The sequence below is a fragment of the Hylobates moloch genome, unplaced genomic scaffold (assembly GCF_009828535.3).
Source record: "Hylobates moloch isolate HMO894 unplaced genomic scaffold, HMol_V3 SCAFFOLD_1, whole genome shotgun sequence".
Lineage (NCBI taxonomy): Eukaryota > Metazoa > Chordata > Mammalia > Primates > Hylobatidae > Hylobates > Hylobates moloch.
The window spans coordinates 179,058,762-179,079,618 of NW_026652276.1; the positions used below are offsets into that span (position 1 = coordinate 179,058,762).

General features: G+C 35.8%; 1 long non-coding RNA gene across 1 annotated transcript in view; it reads left to right on the forward strand.

Moving 5' to 3' along the window:
* The first annotated feature begins 2,338 nt into the window (after positions 1 to 2,338).
* LOC116809640 (uncharacterized) overlaps positions 2,339 to 20,857 on the forward strand; it is a 47,535-nt gene continuing 29,016 nt past the window's right edge. Inside the window, exons 1-3 of the long non-coding RNA XR_004369920.2 lie at positions 2,339 to 2,444; positions 3,200 to 3,421; positions 3,885 to 4,030. This is a non-coding gene — a long non-coding RNA (uncharacterized LOC116809640). The remainder of the gene's footprint in view (positions 2,445 to 3,199; positions 3,422 to 3,884; positions 4,031 to 20,857) is intronic.

The following is a 20,857-nucleotide window of genomic DNA, read 5'->3' on the forward strand; positions in this document are numbered from 1 at the left end:
GTGACTTGATATTTGATTCATTATGTGTTTGAGTCATTATTGTTTAGGGTGTACTTGTTTATCATATCTGTCATCTATCTGTCTATCTATTTATCATCTATCTGTCTATCTACCTATCAGCCATTTAGTTGCTGTAATGTCCCATTATATATCTTAATATTCCATTGTGTGACTATAACCATTCTCCGAATTGCCTCCTGGTTTTTGTGTGTTATGTATATCATTGTAATGAAAATTCTTGTGTGTTTCTCTTAGTGCCCCCAGAACAGAACTGCCATGTTATAATGTATTTAAATGTTCAACTATATGAGTAAGTGCCAAGTTGCTTTCCAAAGAGGTTGTACCAGCTTATACTGTCACCTGAAATGGGTATGCATTGCTCTTGAGCAATATTCTTATAATAACTGCTATTGTCACATCGTTTAACATGTTTTTGCCTGATTGATAATGAGATTGCACATCATTCCATATATTCACCAATTCTGTGAATAAACATTAAATATTTGTGTTTCCTTTGTGTGAAAAGCATAATCATGTATTTATCCATTCTTGTTTTGTTATTGTTGGTGTGATATACTCTGATATTTTGGAAAATATCCTATATTTTCTTGTAAATATTTTTACAAGTGGCCTTTCATATTTAAGTTTTTCTAAATGTAAAAGAACTTATTTTGTGATCTGCAGTAAAGTAGGAATGCAATTATTTTTCACTATTTGGAGCACCTACTCTTACAGTGATATTTCTACAGAGACTTCTAATGCTATTTCTGACACATACAGAATTTCCATAGATGCTGTGTCTGCCTCTGGCTATTTCCTTATTGTAGTTGTAGTTCTTTTCATTGTTAAATTTATTTCTGCATTTTCACATTCTCTCAATATCGACAGATAGAAAAGGCACACAATACATTTACAAAATAATTACTGGTGTAAATTATTAATTTCCTGACCGATACATGATTCAGTGCCATTGTTCTCTTTACTTTTCTTTATCTATTTAGAATATAGACTAAAGAATTCTAATATTGAAAAGCACCTTAGAGATCACTTAATATGTTACTTCATTGATGAAAAACTATTTTCCCCCATTTGACTAATTCATTTACAGACTCTGATTTCTATAATTCTGGGAACATTGTAGAATTTTAAGAAAACAGTTTTATTCACCTATCCTTTTTTGCATGAATTCAGCATCCAGTTGCCACACATAACTTCCCTCCCTAATAGGTATTTGCTGTTTATTGAGAAAAATAGTTAATGTGAATGTGGCTGAGGCACAAAAAAGACCTCAGAAGAACTGAAGACACAGCACGCAATCACATTCTTTCCACTCCTCCCTTTGGATGGCCCCAGACGTACTCTAGGCTACAACCACCCTGAGGATTGTGAAGGAGAAGACTCTTGCCACTTCCCTTTGTATTTAACGTTATTAAAGATCCTGAAAGCATCATGCCTGCCCTGCACATTCTTCCCAGGAGAGTAGAGTGAAAGAGCAAAAATATGAGATGCTTTGACCTCTCCCAGCAGAATGGATCTCAAGTTCTCTTTCTGCATAATTTCGAAGCTTGCAATTCAAAGCTTGCTGCCTACAGATTATTTCCACTAATACTAACACAGATCTAACTCATTTCAAAAGAACACAAATTCACGACGACTACTTTTTACACATCATAGTACCTGTTTATGAAGAGAATGTATAAGAAGATGGCAATCTATGACAAATGAATCAGTGTGAACAAATGCACATAAATATGACACCCTACTTCTGCTCTTAGCATATTTTTACAGTGTATGGTAATTACAAAGTGCCATAATATACAGTAATATCATCTTAGTTTTGCAATAAATTTATAGTTGTATAATATATAAAACTTTGCCCTGCAGTACGGAATCCACTAGCTACATATGCCTTTGGGCTCATGAAATATGTTTTGTCCAAATTAAGATATGCTACAGTTTTCAATTAAGCAACGAATTTCATAGAATTAGAATGAACATGTAAACATCTCATCAATATTTTTGATATTGATTGTAATTTAAAATGGTAGTATTTGGAATATGTTTGATTAAATAAAATACTTTCTTAAAATTAATTTTACCATTTATTTGTATTATTTTAAAATATGGCTACTAGAAAGGTTTAAATTTCATATGTGGCACACATTTATGGCTCACATTATATTCCTATTGGACAGTGCTGTTCTAGAATATGACTTTCACTAATTTGTTACCAATATAAGTTTCATATGTCTTCATTTTGGATTCATGTAAGTGACAAAAGAGATGTTTAACCAAAGAAAACAAAGTGAACCATTGATATACTGGTTTTCATCTACAGATTGGACCTAGACATCTAGATTTTGATAATGCTATTTTTGCAGGAATGCATTTCAAACATACATTGTTTGTGAAAGTGTCTGATTAAGGAAGTCCTGTACTATCAAGTAAGAAATTACTAATTTGAAATATTAAAATAGTTTGCATTGAAAACACCCAGTGCATTTAAAAATTGGGTCTGAGAAGTTTGTCATATTTATAAGTATTCCAATAATCTGTTACAATAAAGTATGCAATCTATTCTTATATTAACTTATTTAGTGCTCATGCACAGCTATTTAAAAACTGAGAGTCTACATAAAAACAAACTAGAGAGAATGAAACCCAAATGTTTAATACAGCACATTACAGTTATTAAAAGACAATGTCAAAAATCAACATTTTTAGAATACTTGTGTATTTAAAATATTTCTCAAGGAATTATTTGTTTATTCTACTTTAGAGAAAATACTAATATTCAGATTCTCATAGTAAATTGCATTTCTTTCATTATGCTGAAGTATTTTACTTATATTTCAATTGGTGAATAGTATGTCAGATTTTGGAAACTATGGTCTTTAATTCAGAATAGTAGCATTTATATATAAACACACTATAAAAGACAATTGCTTTGACAAGTGTTCAGAAAGAATCAATGGAATGTTTTACTCCTAAACTTATTTTTCAATGCTTTATAAGTGAAAAGGCAATAATTTAATATTAAAACTTATCAATATAAATGTATAATTTATGCCCTGAGATTTTAGTATAAAATATAATAAATGTAGTATATAATGAGGTGTTAATTATAGAAGAAAAAAGGATTATTGAAGAAGACACATTATTGCCTAAGCTGCATTTTTATGTGCTTTCTTTTCCATAGCAATTATTACAGTCATTGTAAGGGTGAGTCACATAAATGAACTGAATCCAATTGGAAGTGCGTCGGCATTTACCTTCAGTGTATTTGAAAATAGTCCAGTTGATACACTAGTTGGAAAAGTTACATTTACCGAGGCAGACTGGCCATTTAATAACATGGAATATACCATTGTTGGAGGCAATGTGGGAACACCTCCCAAATTTTACATTGAACCAGATACAGGTATAGTAAAAACGCTGATATCAATTAATCATAAAAGTAAAGAGCTCATATACACTTATTGGAAATTTATTTTATTTAGAAACTATGATCATAAGAACATCTTAAAAACTTTCCTTGAACTATTTAATGTTCACCTGGATTTGTTAGCTGTATCCATAAATTCTTACTTACCTAAGGCAAAGTACTAAAGCTTTGATCTTTGCTATATTGATCTTCAGAAAGGTTATGCACATGTGCTTTTCCACGTATCCAAGAATGTGACTTAACAGGTGAGTAAAATAGTGCATACTTTAATATCTGTTATAATTACACTTTCGGGGTATGAATATATAATGAATTGATTTGTATTAGTTAATTTCTGTTCATTATTGTAATGATTTCATTTATAGAATTAATATTTTAGAATAAATTGAAAATATTTACTAATCCTGGGATAACAGGTTTCCCTTTATTTTTGCATCAGGAGTGATAAAGCTATTAGATTCACTAGACAGAGAAATTGAATCACAGTACAAGATAGCTGTAAAAGTAACAGACTTGGACAACGATGCCATCCCTGACCCTCTCAGACAGCGAAGTGGTACTGCTCAGGTGACCATCAGTGTTCTGGTAAGAATGAGTCACTGCTTGTGACATTGTTATCCTTTTGAAAGCACATTCTAGAGAAATAAAAATGAGGGAAAGTTGTAAATGGTTACATTTCAGAGCCCTTGGTATGGATCTAAATTGAGAGAGTAGCATGTTGGTCCAAAAATATTCTAATTGTAACATACATTGATACAATTGTCATTGTATGCAAATTAACCTGTGTGATGTCTAAACTAATTTGATTGTCTTACAAATCTGAACTTAGATGAAGAGTGCTGATACCTCTGGTTGTATTTCAGAAGTTGTTGGAAGGATTATTTTGTGGTTAAACATATTTCCATAAGCAAGCAAACATACGTCCTAGAGTTTTAAGAAGTTAGTTTGATACTTTTTAATCTGTTTCGGTGGTTTGTCTGCCTCTTACCCTCTCTGGTTTTCAAGGAAGAAATATCTTAATATTCTTTACTAATAAAGATTCTGAGAGATCAGCCTCAGAGTCTCACAAACATGAAGTATAGAGACAAAAAATTCTAAGTATTATTATTATTATATTATTATTATTATTATTATTATACTTTAAGTTTTAGGGTACATATGCACAATGTGCAGATTTGTTACATATGTATCCATGTGCCATGTCGGTGTACTGCACCCATTAACTCCTCATTTAGCATTAGGTATATCTCCTAATGCTGTCCCTCCCCACTCCCCTAACCCCACAACAGTCCCCGGAGTGTGATGTTCCCCTTCCTGTGTCCATGTGTTCTCATTGTTCAATTCCCACCTATGAGTGAGAACGTGTGGTGTTTGGCTTTTTGTCCTTGCGATAGTTTACTGAGAATGATGGTTTCCAGTTTCATCCATGTCCCTACAAAGGACATGAACTCATCATTTTTTATGGCTGCATAGTATTCCATGGTGTATATGTGCCACATTTTCTTAATCCAGTCTATCGTTGTTGGACATTTGGGTTGATTCCAAGTCTTTGCTATTGTGAATAGTGCCGCGATAAACATACGTGTGCATGTGTCTTTATAGCAGCATGATTTATAGTCCTTTGGGTATATACCCAGTAATGGGATGGCTGGGTCAAATGGTATTTCTAGTTCTAGATCCCTGAGGAATGGCCACACTGACTTCCACAATGGTTGAACTAGTTTACAGTCCTAAGTTGTTAAAAAAAAAATTTTAATGCAAGAATATATTTTACTTGGCTCGTTCAAGACTTACATCAATAAAATTCTGTACATTACTTTTATTGGCAGAAGCATATAGAAAGAAAATTTGCCTTTATAGATAGTGCCAATTTTTTAATCTTATGATTTTGTTTACACTCTTTTTGTTACTTGAGAACAGTAAGAATTCTAACACTGGATCCTTTGGAAAAGACAATAACTTCTCATAAAAAATATTTAAAACCAGACATTGTTTAGAGCCTGTGCATACTCTTGCATAGTAAACACTTTCATATGTGTTCTTAGTGAGCTAAAATAGTTAGCAGTGGTCATGACTCAGTGTTACAATCCCCACTTTAGGCTTATTATGTCTGGAAAACACAATAAACCAGGCCAAAAATCTTTGTAGGGAGAAATTTAATAAAGTTACTTGAATGGCTTCAACCATGACTCAGAAGATGTTATAAGCTAATGAACCTACTGTCCTTATGCCAGCTTTCAATAACACATCCCAATACACTTTAAGATGCAGTTTCTCAGTAGATGTCCTTCATAGTTGCACTTCTGCAAACTTATTAGTGTCACTTTCATTTTGTGTGTGAATTCCTACATTCCAATAGGTATAAGAATAAATGATCTCTGTTCTTCATGTATAAAATCATTCAGATTTTTTCTCATGGGACTAGAAGGATTGGTTCAGGAAAGAATACTTGATTTCTTGAGAGTAGGCAAAAAGCTATACACTTCCTACCATCAGATGGGTGAGCTTAACTTTACTGAAGACACTGTTATTAAAATTAAATACCTTTTCTCTAAAAATACTTCCAACCAAACTTTAGGTGGAAGTTATCAAAATGCATCATTTAGAAAAAATAAGTTGAAGCCAAAATTCTCTAGTACAATAAAATTTTTTATACTACACTTCGTTCAAAAAAAGATTGAAGCTGACATATGAAAGTAAACTCAATAGAGTATTATTACATAAAGCCAGGGCACAGATGGATGAATTTTATCTGTAAGAATAAACAAATAACAAAAATTTATGTTATTTATAAATGGAAGTTCAATACTGTTACAGACTGAATGATTATACCCCCCTTCTCAGTTCACACATTGAAGCCATAACTCCCAGTGTGACTGCATTTGGAAGTTACTCATATTTGTATTTGGAGGTAATTAGGATTAGAGGAAGAAATGAAGGTGAGAACATGGTCTGATGGTATTCGTGTCCTTCTAAGAAAAGACACCAGAGAGCTTGCTCTCCCTTTCTGCCATATGAGGACACAATGAGAAAGTGGCTACCTGCAAACCAGGAAGAAAGCCCTCACCAGAAACTGAACACTGCCAGATCTTTATCTTGGACTTTCCAACCTCTAGAACTGTGAAAAAATCATTTCTTTTGTTTAAGCCATGCTATGTATGGTATTTTGTAATGGCTGTTCAAAGTATCCTAAGAGAAATACCAATTTTGGCTTAGCAAACATAAAAATGTTAGAAAGTTATAGTATTAAAATATATATTTCTAGTAAATGATACATATATATATATCAATGGAAAATAATAGTGAGTCTAGGATCCAAGATATAAAATAGTAGGTTAATGATAAATTATTATATAAATGAAGTTAGAATAAGAATCCATTTGGGAAAACAGTGAACACTGTTTCCTACTTTAAAAAGATAAAAAATTAATATGTAACATAATCTTTAATATGAAGACACATATGAAAATAATTATGAAATGTTAATTTAGGAAGGGTCATCACAAGGCAAACATCAATTCTCATTATATGCAAATTAACCTGTGTGACATCTAAGCGAGTTGGGACCTCATGTAGGACAAGATTACTAGGTCTAACTACAAAGACAGTTAACCTGTCTTCAGTCCAAAAATAGCATAAAGCAAATTAAAAAGGAAACAAAACATTAGCACAAATATATTTGAAGCATTTATAAAGTAATTTCAAAATATTAATATTTTTAGTCAATAAAGTGCTTTTTATAATCAGAAAGAAAAAATCTCAACAGGAATTGAAAGTTAATATATGAAAAATATTACCAACTTTACTAGCAAGTAAAGAAAGGAAAATGAAACAATCTAATTTCTTTTTTTGTATTGAATTATAAAATAAAGCAGATGATATTTTTTGTTGGAAATGGTATGGGGAATTGACAGCTCATTTCTCTGGGAATTCAAATTGAATTGGCACAAGGTTTTTCTGAAGGTTTTTGGCAACACATACAAATTAATATTCACATTTTATGTGTGAAGAAGCTCTTGTTTACAGAGTTAAATAACCAACCTAGCATAGTTGTTGAAAGTAGAGCCAATCCTTAGTCCCAGCCCTTTAGTTACAATACTCTTCTATCATTTGACAAAAACATAACCACAAAGACTACTCTCACGATTCCTGTGGTGGAAAAGTATCTCAAATCATAGCAATCATTATTTTATAAACATCTGGAAATCTTTCATAGATGATTTCCCATGTGATTAAATATTTTTCTCCACATGATCTCTATGTCTTCAAAATTTTAATTGAAGCAATTCGGGTATAGAGTGTCTACCTTTTGTTTCTAAAATAACAACATAAGACTCCTAATATAGCACCCAAAAAACATGTACACAAGATTCTGCTATATCCTCCCAGATAAACTAATTTTCAAATGTATGTTAGCATGTCTTTTCGACTCCTGACCTCTGATCTGGCCCCTCGGCCTCCAAAGCGTGATTAGAAGTGAGCCACCGGCCTACATGTTTAATGAATAGCTATTGCCAACTTCAAATTTGTTATTGCCAATTGATTTATTGATCTGAAGCTCATGTTTCTAAGAAAACTCTTAGGTCATGATAATAAACTGCATCATGATGATAAACTTGTTGCTAGAAAATGCGTATTTCACAGAAGCAAGAATTGGGTGGCACACGTCTTTGTTTTGACAAAATCAGGCACTAGATTTTCAAGGAACGTTTTAAAAGAAAGGGAAGTTCAGCACACATCCCACTTTCACCCTACAAATAATTATCGCCTGTTTTTTTGTTGTTGTTTGTTTGTTTGTTTTTGAGATGGAGTCTCACTCTGTCACCCAGGCTGGAATGCAGTGGCACAATCTCGGCTCACTCACTGCAACCTCCACCTCCCGGGTTCAAGCGATTCTCCTGCCTCCGCCTCCCGAGTAGCCGGGATTACAAGCATGTGCCACCATACCCAGTTAATTTTTGTATTTTTAGTAGAGACGGGGTTTCACCATGTTGGTCAGGATGGTCTCGATCTCTGACATCGTGATCTGCCTGCCTCAGCCTCCCAAAGTGCTGGGATAACAGGCGTGAGCCACCGCGCCCGGCCATATCATGTGTTTTATAATAAACGCAATTCCTAACCACTATGACTTCCAAGGATATTTGAAATCTCTTTTGGCTACTGTCGTTACCTAATGACATCTACTCTTCTGCTTTCATCTTTGGATCATAGCATCAGCTTTAAGAACTCTGGATTTTGAATTCAATTTAATGCATCCTTTACTCTCTCTTCTGTACCTCTTAGTATTCTTCTTATCCTTCAAGGCCCAATGCATTCCTTTTACATGAAGCCTCACTTTTAAAATACATTGCAAACGTTGGGCCAAACTGTATGGTAGTGCCTCTGGTCATTCTGAGAACTAACTTATCTGCTTTCAAAAAGCTTGCAGCCTGGTATAGTTATTCTTATCTAGGTTGCATGTCACCCACTAAGATGCTCCATTTGGGGTTGTAAGATGTACAAATTTGTTTCAAAGGTAAATTATAGATAACTCAAATTAAGTTACGAAAGAACAAATTGCTGCTGCCTCCTGCTGTTCCTGATCCCAGTATTAACAGTGGAGAGTGTCCAGGTTCTTCGCCTCTTGAAAAAAGTATCGGACAAAACACACAAAGCAAGGAAGAAATGACGGGTTTTACTGAAAATGAAAGTACATGCCACTGTGTGAGGGCAGGCCTGGGCATAGGGGCTCAAAGGCCTGTTACAGAATTTTGGGGCATTTAAATACCCAGTACTTGGGGTATACCCTATGTAAATGAAGAGGATGAAGCAAAGTTACAAAGTCATTTACTTGGCCTACAGACCTATGGAGAGGATATTTCCTGTCATATCTAAAGTGTGAATCGGCTTATGTTCCCTGCCTCCAGACCCTATTTTCCTGCCTCATCTCCCCACTGAGAGATGTGATCCCCATAAATCTTTGTGGGAGGCAGAGGGACCAATGATCTTTTTTCTGTAACTGCTTCATGCTGGCTTGAGGCATAGTGGCACTATCTGTTGGGGAACACAGAACTCATCCTGCTCTGTCTAGTGGAGGCAGGGTAGCTTCTTGATGGCCAGGGGCGGTGTCTTCACCTGAAACTGGCTGGAACCTTTGTTGCATGATCATCTGAAGGAGAATAGTCTCTAGGCGAGAGGAAATGAACTTGGTTAAAATATTTAATGGGAACTTCCGGGGGTGGATACCTATGCTGTCAGAAATATTTGTTATAAAGATTTGCAGAAGAAAAAACAAAACTTGGTCTGTTCTCGAATCCATGTGTTTCCTAAAGTCTTAGCACAAGGACTCCATTTTGGTTTGGTTTGGTCTGTTGGGGCCTGGTGCATGAGCTGAGTCCAAAACAATGGCCTCCCAGACTTTTGTTTTAAAAATTCCCCCTTTTTGGTCAGGTTCTCACTTAGGTGAGAGTGTGACCAAAACTTAGGGCCTCAGCACCACTCTCAGTTACCATCATTTTGGGTTTCTGGTCTCAGCATGTCATTTATAGATTACAGTGTCCTTACTGTTGCACATTTCTTTCAGCTCTTGTCATTCCCATTGAAGAGAGACCATAAGACATTCTAGAGATGGCTGCATGCAAGCATTTAAAACCTTTGAGAGAATACAGCTCACCAGGGAGACTATTATTATGACTATTGGGAGGATAATACCAATAGTTCAGAGTATGCTCCTTACCCAGGGTCCCCATAAACCAAACCACCTAAAATTAAATAGATTAAAGAATGAGCTAAATGAAGAGTCTACTCGCTTGACTACGTTGTCTTTTCGTTAATCCTCTACTACTGAATTTTTATAATCTGCATTTGATATATTTCTCCATAGGCCACAAGTGTCAGCAGCTGCACAGGTACTTTTCTGTTTACTAAATTCTATTATTTAGCATAATTTTCACAAGAGAATTCAAAGTCTGTTGTGTAACAATAACCTCTAAAGTAGAATTAGCTATAGAGCCTATCATGTGGTATACATTTCTAATCATTGCTTCTTTTACTTTAAACCATGGAAAAAGGACCTAACAAATGATGCCCTTCTAGAAGAGTGAAGGCCTCCTGGCAGTGTACTCTTTAACCCATGATGTGGGTTTAGAGGAGTGAACTAATGTTTTGTTTTTGACTGATTATGAGGCAATGTATGTACTATTAAGGTTTCTTGCCTACACTGGGCCTTCGTCTTTATCTATCAAAGATAAGGTTATCCATGTATAAGGCTGGCTGCAAACTCCTTCACAAATAAAAGTATAACCCCATAAGTGCACACAACAGACCACTTTTTTGTTTGTTTGTTTGTTTGTTTGTAGAGGCATAAGCAAAAAAGAAATTCAAAGAAAAGAGTTTCACGACAGTAACAGTCTTAACCTGTGAACTTGGGAAAGGCTGTTCATATCAAGGATGCCATGTTCTTCTTGGGAGATATTTCCCTGGTTAACTTTACCCTTGTTAAGGTTTTACAGATTATTGGTAAAATACATTCCAATGGGTACACAGTTCCAAAAGTGTGGTGGGATCTCAATTGTGAGACTATGAACCCAAAGCCCAAGGTCCTGAAGTTTTGTTGTAGTGTGGATGGCAAGGACAGTCTTTCTCCGATGTTCTCAGAGGATCCAAACCATAAAAAGCTTTTTTACCTGGTGAAAATACAGTGTAGCATAATAATCTGTTATAATATCAGCCCTCTTGCATGGGAAAACTTCCATACAACCAGAAAACATGCATTGACAATGACAATTGAATGAAATCCCTTTATAAACTGTTTAAATGGCCCACCAAGTGACCAAATATACGTGAAGCTTTAATTATCTGCCCAGGAATATAGGATCAAGCACTGGTTATAAACTAAACAATTTCAGTATCAGCTGGTTTAACATGAAAATCTGACAAAGTATTTTCTTGATGTTTAATTAATTTTTGTTCTACTTGGGTTAGTAGCTTTATACAAGGAAATTTGGTTATTTCTGTGGTTTACAATAACTTAGCATAATAACCATAATTATAATTGATAGCATATACTATTTTAGATATCCCATACTATTTTGGAAAATATATTAGTATTATTCACAAAAATCTAAAGAATATTGAACATCATTTTGGCAATTCCATGTACCTCAACATGACAAATACCCCTGTTTACCTCATTTCTGGATGTTTTCAGGGCCCTCTGATCCATCCAGAAAACCAGGCATTAAGAAAGACAAATTTGAAATTGAAGTTTGATTTTGGAATTCCAGATTACCATAAATTACTTATTTTGTCAAAATGATGATGCAGGAATTTTAAAGAAGCAAAAGCCTTTTATAACCTTTTACAAAAAAAAAAAAAAATACATTCTACTGTTTTTACACACCTTGCATGTAAAACTGTTTCTAGTAGTATTAACTGCAAGTTACAATGGCGACTCTTAGCAATTTTAACTTTAATGTAAAATCTGGTAAGTTGTGTTCTAAGGTTTGACTATTTCCAGCATAGTTAGGAGTGTGGCCAACTCCATGTTTCTCCTGGCCTTATCTAACTGGAAAGCAGGCAAGTTAAACAATTATCAAAAGCCAAAGAAGCAAAGAAGCAGTTTATGACCTGAAAGCATTTAGAAAACCTAATATTTGAACATAATTTAGACCACATGTTTATATTTTGAATACATTGTATTTTACCAATAATCTGTAAAACCGTCTTTATTTCCCAAAGACTGCTAAAGTCACATAAACCAAGAGGCAGTATGTTTTCTTTTTTTTTTTGAGACGGAGTCTCGCTCTGTCGCCCAGGCTGGAGTGCAGTGGCGCAATCTCGGCTCACTGCAAGCTCCACCTCCTGGGTTCACGCCATTCTCCTGCCTCAGCCTCTCCGAGTAGCTGGGACTACAGGCGCCTGCCACGACGCCCGGATAATTTTTTTGTATTTTTAGTAGAGATGGGGTTTCACCGTGTTAGCCAGGATGGTCTCGATCATCTGACCTCGTGATCCGCCCACCTCGGCCTCCCAAAGTGCTGGGATTACAAGCGTGAGCCACTGCACCTGGCCAAGAGGCAGTACGTTTTCTACTTTTCTGGCAAAATATTTTATTTAAGCTCTTATTATTATTAAACCAATTAATTTAAAACTTTACAGACGTGATTAACCAGTATGCATAGAAAGAAAGGGGCCAGAGATTGACTGGTAAGAAATTCTTATCCTTTTGCTGGCATGCCAGGTTTCTGAGTTCTCTCTCCCTGAGCAGACTTAGTGACCCTGCTTGACTATGCAAACAAACATATTGCCATGAATTAAGAATATTCACAAATAGTTTACAAATTTTGGAGAAATTAGGCAGAGAGAGAGAAATATGACTCCAATTCTATTTATGAAAGTATATTCAACACGCTTAAAGTATTAGCCTAAAATCTAGAAAGTTAGTTTATAAGGATAAAAAGTTGGTGTGCTCCATTAATTACTGTGGCCTGACCAAGTTACCTTAGGAATTCCAGATAAATGGAATGAATGATGACTCACTAGAAATGCATAGGAAACAAAATAACTATTCACAGAACCAAATACAAGCCTTCCACTAGAAACTAAAAAGCATCATGCTTTTATATATAAGGATACACAAGCAAAGCCAGAGGAGAATAAACAGCAAACAAATGAAAACTAGAAGCAAAAACAAACAGGAAACTGACCCTAAATTTTCCTATTCAATTTACCCTGGAGACTATAGTGTTACCTAGGGCCTCCAAAACCCACATAATGAATATTTCATTCCTGACACACAATTCAATGTCCTTAAGTTCACCAATATCATTATACATTCTGTGCAATCAAGAAATCCACTTTAGGCACATGACCAATAAGTACTCTAGCACTATCCATGCAAAACAGTAAACAGTGTGAAGCAAGGCAAGCATGTATGTGAAATTTGGCTCCATGCTAAATCTAGCTTCATGCTTAACTATATTAAAAAAAATTGCCAAACTGCCTATGCATTTTTTACAATACTTCTTATTTGACTTTAATCAAGACTAAGAGCTTTAACTATGAACATGTTAAGTAGCAAAATGTCCCCAATTCTTTATTAGGTTCTTAATAATATTTTATTATATAAACTTTTTCCACATCTTTCTCCCTTACTTAGTGATTCCTTACTACATTGTTTCATAAATAACCTTTTTAAATCTGTAATTTAACTTTAAGATAACTTTTGAATTAGACAAAATTATTATTTTCCACTGATAACATAACTGTTTCTGGCACATTTTGTATACAGAATTATGTGTTAACCAGAATTTTATCCTTAGTAAACTAAAACTTTAGTGAAACCCTAAAAAGCAAGAAATCCTGAACTATGAGATATGGGCATTTATAGATAAGAACAACTCCACAATTTTAGTAGCATATTTCCCCATATTACAACACTTTCTTAATTGGAAATGACCCAGATATTAAATGTGCATTAAGAATAACTTTGAGATTTTAATTTACACAAAAAGTTTACCTCAAACATTTATCCTAATCACTGTACTTAATTTTTTACTTTTAACAAGGGAGACATGAGACATCAATCAACACATGTAAAATGAACCTTCGTTTGGTCCTGAAAGGCAGGACAACTAGAAGTGGGAGGGGAGTTGGGGCTTCCAGGTCACAGACAGGTGTGACAGGAATGGTTGCATTCTTTTGAGTTTCTCATTAGCCTTTCCAGAGGAAGCAGTCAGATATGTATTTATCTCAGTGAGACTTTGAATAGAATGGAAGGCAGGCTTTCCCCAAGCAGCTCCCAGCTTGAATTAACACTGACATTTTAAAATATCTAGCAAAGACAAACATAAAATTCAGACAAAAATGTATGCTGACAATTCTGATGGCATTTCTACTTTTATTCCACCAATAATTTTAAAGCTAGCTTGTTTAGTAAAGTTACACTTTAAGTCACGTGAACTTGAAAATTGCTTACACTTATTTACTTAATTTATGAGCGTTCTTTCACTTATAAGCCAATTTTGGTAAAACATATAACAATAAGTGTATATACAAATAAACACTTCCAGACATGTATACACACACAAATGAAGATCCAATAGCTTGGAACCTTAGCCATGAGACAGCAATAAAAGCTTGCTGGTTTTACTTCTTTGCCCCAGTAGATAATCCAATAAAGGCTGTGAACCAAACTTTCGGATAAAGCAGTCTCCATAGCAGTTTTATTTTTATTTTTCTTTTTTTTTTGAGACAGGGTCTCACTCCGTAGCCCAGGTTGGAGTGCAGTGGCATGATCTCAGCTCACTGCAACCTCCACATCCCAGTCTCAGTTCAAACAATTCTCCTGTCTCAGCCTCCCAAGTAGCTGGGATTACAGGCATGCCTCACCATACCCAGCTAATTTTTTTGTATTTTTAGTAGAGATGGGGTTTCACCATGTTGACCAGGCTGGTCTTGAACTCCTGACCTCATGATCCACCCGTCTCGGCCTCTCAAAGTGCTAGGATTACAGGTGTGAGCCACCACACCTGGCCTGGCAGTTTGATTCTTAAATGCCAAACCTCTCCAGACTCCAAAGAGCCCTGGTGCCAAACAGTACCAAAGGAGGGTGTCTCACATTAATCAGTCCCCCTGCTTAGAACCGCAGAACAAAAGCCTGGATACATGCAATGCCATTCTGCTTTCCCATTCAACAGTAAATTCCAGATTCCAAACAATGTTGGGGCCAAACAGCATTGCAACTGTGAGAGAAAATTCTAAGGAGGGCTTAGTACTAGACCTCAGAACCTCTGCGGAGAGCAGAGAGCATCCCCTTGGGGCAGGTTGAGGTCTGCAGGCCCCCCAGAGGGTCCTCCTGTGGGCTCCAATCTGACCTTAGGTGGGCACCAGCGGCGTGTGCCGTTTTTCCCCTCCAGAACATACTATGAGTTTTGTAAGAATAGCCATGAACTGTAATGAGAAGTGGATCAGGTGGGCCTTTTTGTCGTTAGCCAGTTGAGTATGGTAAGGGAAGAATTTAGCATAAGAACAGAAGGTTTAAGTCCCCTGAAACATGTGCGAGTTTGCTCTGAGGTGTACCACACGCAGGGATCGGGGAACACCCGCAGAAGAGATTTTTTAAAAAGTCCTTCCCCCTTTGGGGCAGAGCAATTATAAACGGCCACTGAAAGACTGAAAAAGAAAGAAAGGAAACAAAAATCAAAAAGACCCAGATTCCTTAAGCAAACCTGGTATTGGCAGTTAGGCGTCTCCGCATGGAAATCCCTTAGTTTCACTGGCCATGGCCGGAAACCTGCAGTTGCTTCCATGTTTAGGCGCTGCCCACCAAGGATCCCTGGTTGGAAAGGAAAAGAGAGAGAGAGAGACAGAGATAGACAGAGAGGGAGAGAGAAAGAGAAAGAGAAATTCCCCTGTTTGGAGCAGAAAGGAAAAGGAGAAAGGAGAAAAATAAACCCCAAACTTTAGGCTAACCTCTTCCTCCTGGCTGGCTCTCCAAAATATGTTAACAGTGGAGGGTGTACAGATTCCTGGTTTCTTGAGCAAAGAATTGAACAAAACGCACAAACAGAGCGAGGAAGGAATGAAAGGTTTTATTGAAAATGGAAGTACATTCCAGGCCGGGCGTGGTGGCTCACGCCTGTAATCCCAGCACTTTGGGAGGCCAAGGCGGCAGATCACGAGGTCAGGAGATCGAGACAATCCCGGCCAACATAGTGAAACCCCATCTCTACTAAAAATACAAAAATTAGCCGGGCATGGTGGCGCATGCCTGTAATCCCAACTACTTGGGAGGCAGAGGCAGGAGAATCCCTTGAACCAGGGAGTTGGAGGTTGCAGTGAGCCGAGATCGCACCTCAGCACTCTAGCCTGGCGACAGAGGTAGACTGTCTCAAAAAAAAAAAGTACACTCCACAGTGTGGAAGCAGGCCTGAGCATAGGGGCCCAAAGGCCTTGTTACAGAATTTTGGGGAGTTTAAGTACCCTCTGCTTGGGGTATGCCCTATGTAAATGAAGAGGATGAAGTAAAGTTATGAAGACATTTACTTGGCCTTCGCCCTGTGGAGAGGATATTTCCTGTCATAGCTGAAGCATGAATTGGCCTTATGTTCCCTGCCTCCAGACCCCATTTTCCTGCCCCACCAGGAGCACCGTAATCAGCAGTATTACAATTTACACAATTTACAATTTATTTCCATTTTCACCTAGAAGGTAAATATTCCAAAGAATTTCCTGGCACAAAACACCTGGAAATGTATGATAGAATATAAGTAGCCTCTAATGTGGAAATTTGACCTCAAAAAAAATTAGGGGACATTTCAGGGGCCAAAAACAGACGCTCCTCAATGCTGCCAAGTGCCCTGAGAGCATCTTTTCTGTAAAGAAGAGGCTTAGGTTTTCACAGCCACTTAGAAACAGGAAGTAAAACTTTGGGAGCAATACGGGCAGGCAGTTGGAACCTCATAAAATAAGAGGTCCTTCAGGATGAAAACTTGGAAAGGACACCTTCACATGCTAGCCTGGGGTAGACAATAAGAAAGTTTGCCCATCTAGGCCTAGGATCTGAATTAAGGGGAAAACGCGTCCTCCAAAATGTAAAGGAAATATGTTGGGTTTGAATTATGCACACCGCAAATTGTTGGAAAACCCAGACAAAACGTTAAAAGAAAAGGGGATTTGGTATTTTATTGTGAGGAATTCCTGGCAGAAACAAAAGCAAAACTTCCCTAGGGAGGCCTAACATCCACCTGAGCTGCATAAAATTCCTGAAGAAAAAAATTTGGCAGAATATGGGCTCAGAATCTAAAATTACGAACTCTTAGAAAACAGCCATAACTTAAAAACCAATGCACAGCTATTTCACGCCCATTTCACTGGCTGTAACCCGAAATGACTGGGGAGAAGTGGCTGTGAACCTGGGTACAATGCACAGGCTAGTGTACTTTTGTAAGTTGACTTCGTAAACAGGAATTGTTTACTTCCTCCCGTTGTGAGATTTATTTCTGACTTCGGTACAGATGATGATATGACAGTGTTGTGGCTTTATTTTATATTAGTGTGTTGCTAATTGTTATTGAGATGCTAATTATTAACATGTTATAGTGTTTACTTCACAGTAAATCTGCACAGAAGCTCTAGGTAGTATTGGCATATTTGAGTATACCTTTTGTAAAAGAAATATGGAAAAATAACTACATTTTTAATAGATCATTTTTGCAATGACAATAGTTAGAAATTAGTGACTACAATGTCTACATTGTACCTAGTTTCAAATCATCAAGGCATTCTGAATATTTCAACAAAGTGCTCATTAGTGAAAATCCTGATATTTAGAAGGGCACTATTTATTGTAATAAAATAAGCTGTAGGTCATTTAGTATTGTGTCAGTTGAGAACTTGTTACTAGAAGCATCCAACCAAGTTGCATTGTTACAAGGAGCCTCATGTCATTCGTAAAAAGTGAGAAAAATAATTTATTGGAAAATCGAAAAATAGTTTTGAGACCAGATGAGCTGAAGAAGTTTCCACAGATTTTCTTATCAAATCATAATTTGTGAGTTGAGTCCTGATATCTGAAACAAGTTTTTACAACGTTATAAAAACTTGTCCTTTTAAATAGGTGTGACTTTGGTGGCTTCTCTTGGCTATCAGTGTTGTACCTTATGTAAATTAGGAAAAGCACATAGAAGGAGGCCTTTCTTGTGAAACAAAGCAAATAACTACAAGGAAATGTACATTTATCTGGTCAAAGACAAAATTTTTGTTTCTGTAACACACAAGGTAAGTAAATCAATATTCACCAATAATGCTCCTGCCTAGATCTGAAGAAAAATTAAGAATGTCTTTACTGATATATAAAAAAAGCATAATCATATATTGTCTATTACCCCATCATGTACTTGCTGACAAGAATTTGGATTAAAAAAAATTGAAGGCTCTTTTTGTCTCCTGCAAAGAGCATGATAAATTTCCTTAGAGCATATTTTCTAAATAATCACTGTCACTTCAGTGATTCTTTTAAAGAAATTGTTACCAAACACATGCCCTTTATTTGTAAACTGGAGTATAGTGCTTTAAACTGGACATGTAAAAATATAAGCTATTTCCTTTACCTGTAAAAATACTAATACAGTCAATGACATAAATTAATGTTTGTCTTTCTTTGAATGTGTTTATGAATAGTCAAACTCTTAAAACTGACTACTGTTTTAAGGAACTAGTCTGAAAGTACATGGCAACATTCACATTAAATTTATCTAGTTTTATAAGAAAACTGCCTCTTTGGAAAAGAAATTTTAAAAATTTTGCTTTCTAACAGAGAGATGTTAGAAAATTCAGAAATGACCATCTGAAGCATGAAGGCATTACCAAGAGCTGAATGTCTGTCTGTGGCTATTTTTCTCTTGGAAAGCTTTTCATGCCAAAAAAATAAATAAATAAATGGATACTGAATCTATTTATCTTTAACCTGGATGCCTACTAACCACTAGAGCCATTAACTATATGCACATGTATTTAGTGACAATGATGTGCCAAATTTCTTTTATACCATTGCATGATGTTTAGAGCAGAGATTCTTCAGCCGGAATGCTTGGCTAAGAATCCCAGGTTCACCACTTACGGTTTTTTGTGAAGCTGGGCAAGTTATTGAACCTTTCTTAACTTGATTTCTCATTGTAAAATGGTGATTATAGTAGTGCCTACCCCTGAAGGTAGACATGAGGTTTTTAAAAGCAAATATTTATAAAGTACTGAGTGGCTCATAGTAATAAGCACTATACAAGTGTTCTATAAATGAATAAACTAGAAACATTTCCATAACTGGAGAAGAAAGTGATGAAAATTGTTGTTCTTTTGCTTCTACATAGTTAAGATTGGATTTTCGTCATTGCCTCATCAAAACAAAAACTAGAAACCACTTGAGTGTGACTGATAAACACTTCAAAAATGTTCTAATTTTTTGCAGATTATGGAATAAAAGCCTCAGCATAAAAATCACTAAGCTTGGATATTTTTTAAAAGCATAATGTTTCTTGTTTATGTTAATATAAAACTGAAACTGTAAATCAATTTCTTGCATGCACTAAATATGGCATAACTTAAAAATTTTTTAAATATAGCATAAAGAACTAACCTACTACAGATTTTATTTATAAGATGTGAGATCACACTTTGAGAAAAAAATTTTGAAAAATGCAAGCTGAAGGAAACAAAAGAAGAAGGAAAAAACCCATCACAGTTCTAGTAGATATTTACATTGGAAATTAATTGTTCTTTTTCAGTGTCCCAGTGATTTTTTTATATCTATATTTTGTCACAGAAATATTTATGGCTTATATAATAATAAACATTCTTTTATCTTATGAGGTATTTAAGCCCTTGAAGGCAGGATTCTTTCTTATTATCTTTTATCTCTATGTAATAAGCATAGAATTTCTTTCATGTATATATATGTATATATTCAGTAAATAAGTACATAATTACTGTCTGTAAATCAATCTATCTATCTATCTGTAAATTTCTTAGGAACTCTGAGTAGAAAAAAATGCATTATGGCCTAAGTGCTTATTGTCACTGAGTATGAGAATTCTAGAGCTGGAGAAAACCTAAGAGAAACCTATATTTCTCTGTCATTTTACACAAAAGAAACTTAGACTTGCCTCCCTGATATTCAAAAGCGATGCGACTTTTGATGTTTTCTCAAACGTGCAGCTTTGCAGTCATGTAGTTGAAGTAATGACAGATAAATTATTTTGTGCTTACCAGATCCTGTTTTATTTTATGGGTACAGAGGGATACTACATTTTCTGACTTCTTTTCAGTGAGATTGGGGCCACATGACTCAGATACAGCAGGTGCCCTTTCCCAAGCCTGCAGTAAAAACCCAAGTGTAAAGTCCACTTTGTCTTTGCAAGGTGATTTTAGGTCATCTTTTAAAGACAGAAACATTATGAGATGAAAGGCACTTGGATCTCTAAGTCACTCCTTGAGAAAAATCTTCCAAAGTGAGCTTCTTAACATGTTTTACTGTGATAGGGAAGAATTAACCTTGTTCCAAGTTAAGTGAATCAGATTTCATGTTTTAGTTGTTACTGCAACATGGTATAGTCTATTTTGCCTAATGCAGAATTTCCTGGATGATAGTCAGATTTTCCCAAATAGTTGGAATTTCCACAAGTTTCTTCCCATCTTTATGTTGCATGCTTTTATAGCAAACAGCAATCTTTTTTTTTTTTTTCTGAGACAGCATCTTGCTCTGTTGCCCCGGCTAGAGTGCAGTGGCGTGATCTGCAACCTCCGCCTCCTGGGTTCAACCAATTGTCCTGCCTCAACCTCCCGAGTAGCTGGGATTACAGGCACATGCCACCATGCCTGGCTAATTTTTGTATTTTTTTAAATAGAGATGGGGTTTCACCATATTGGTCAGGCTGG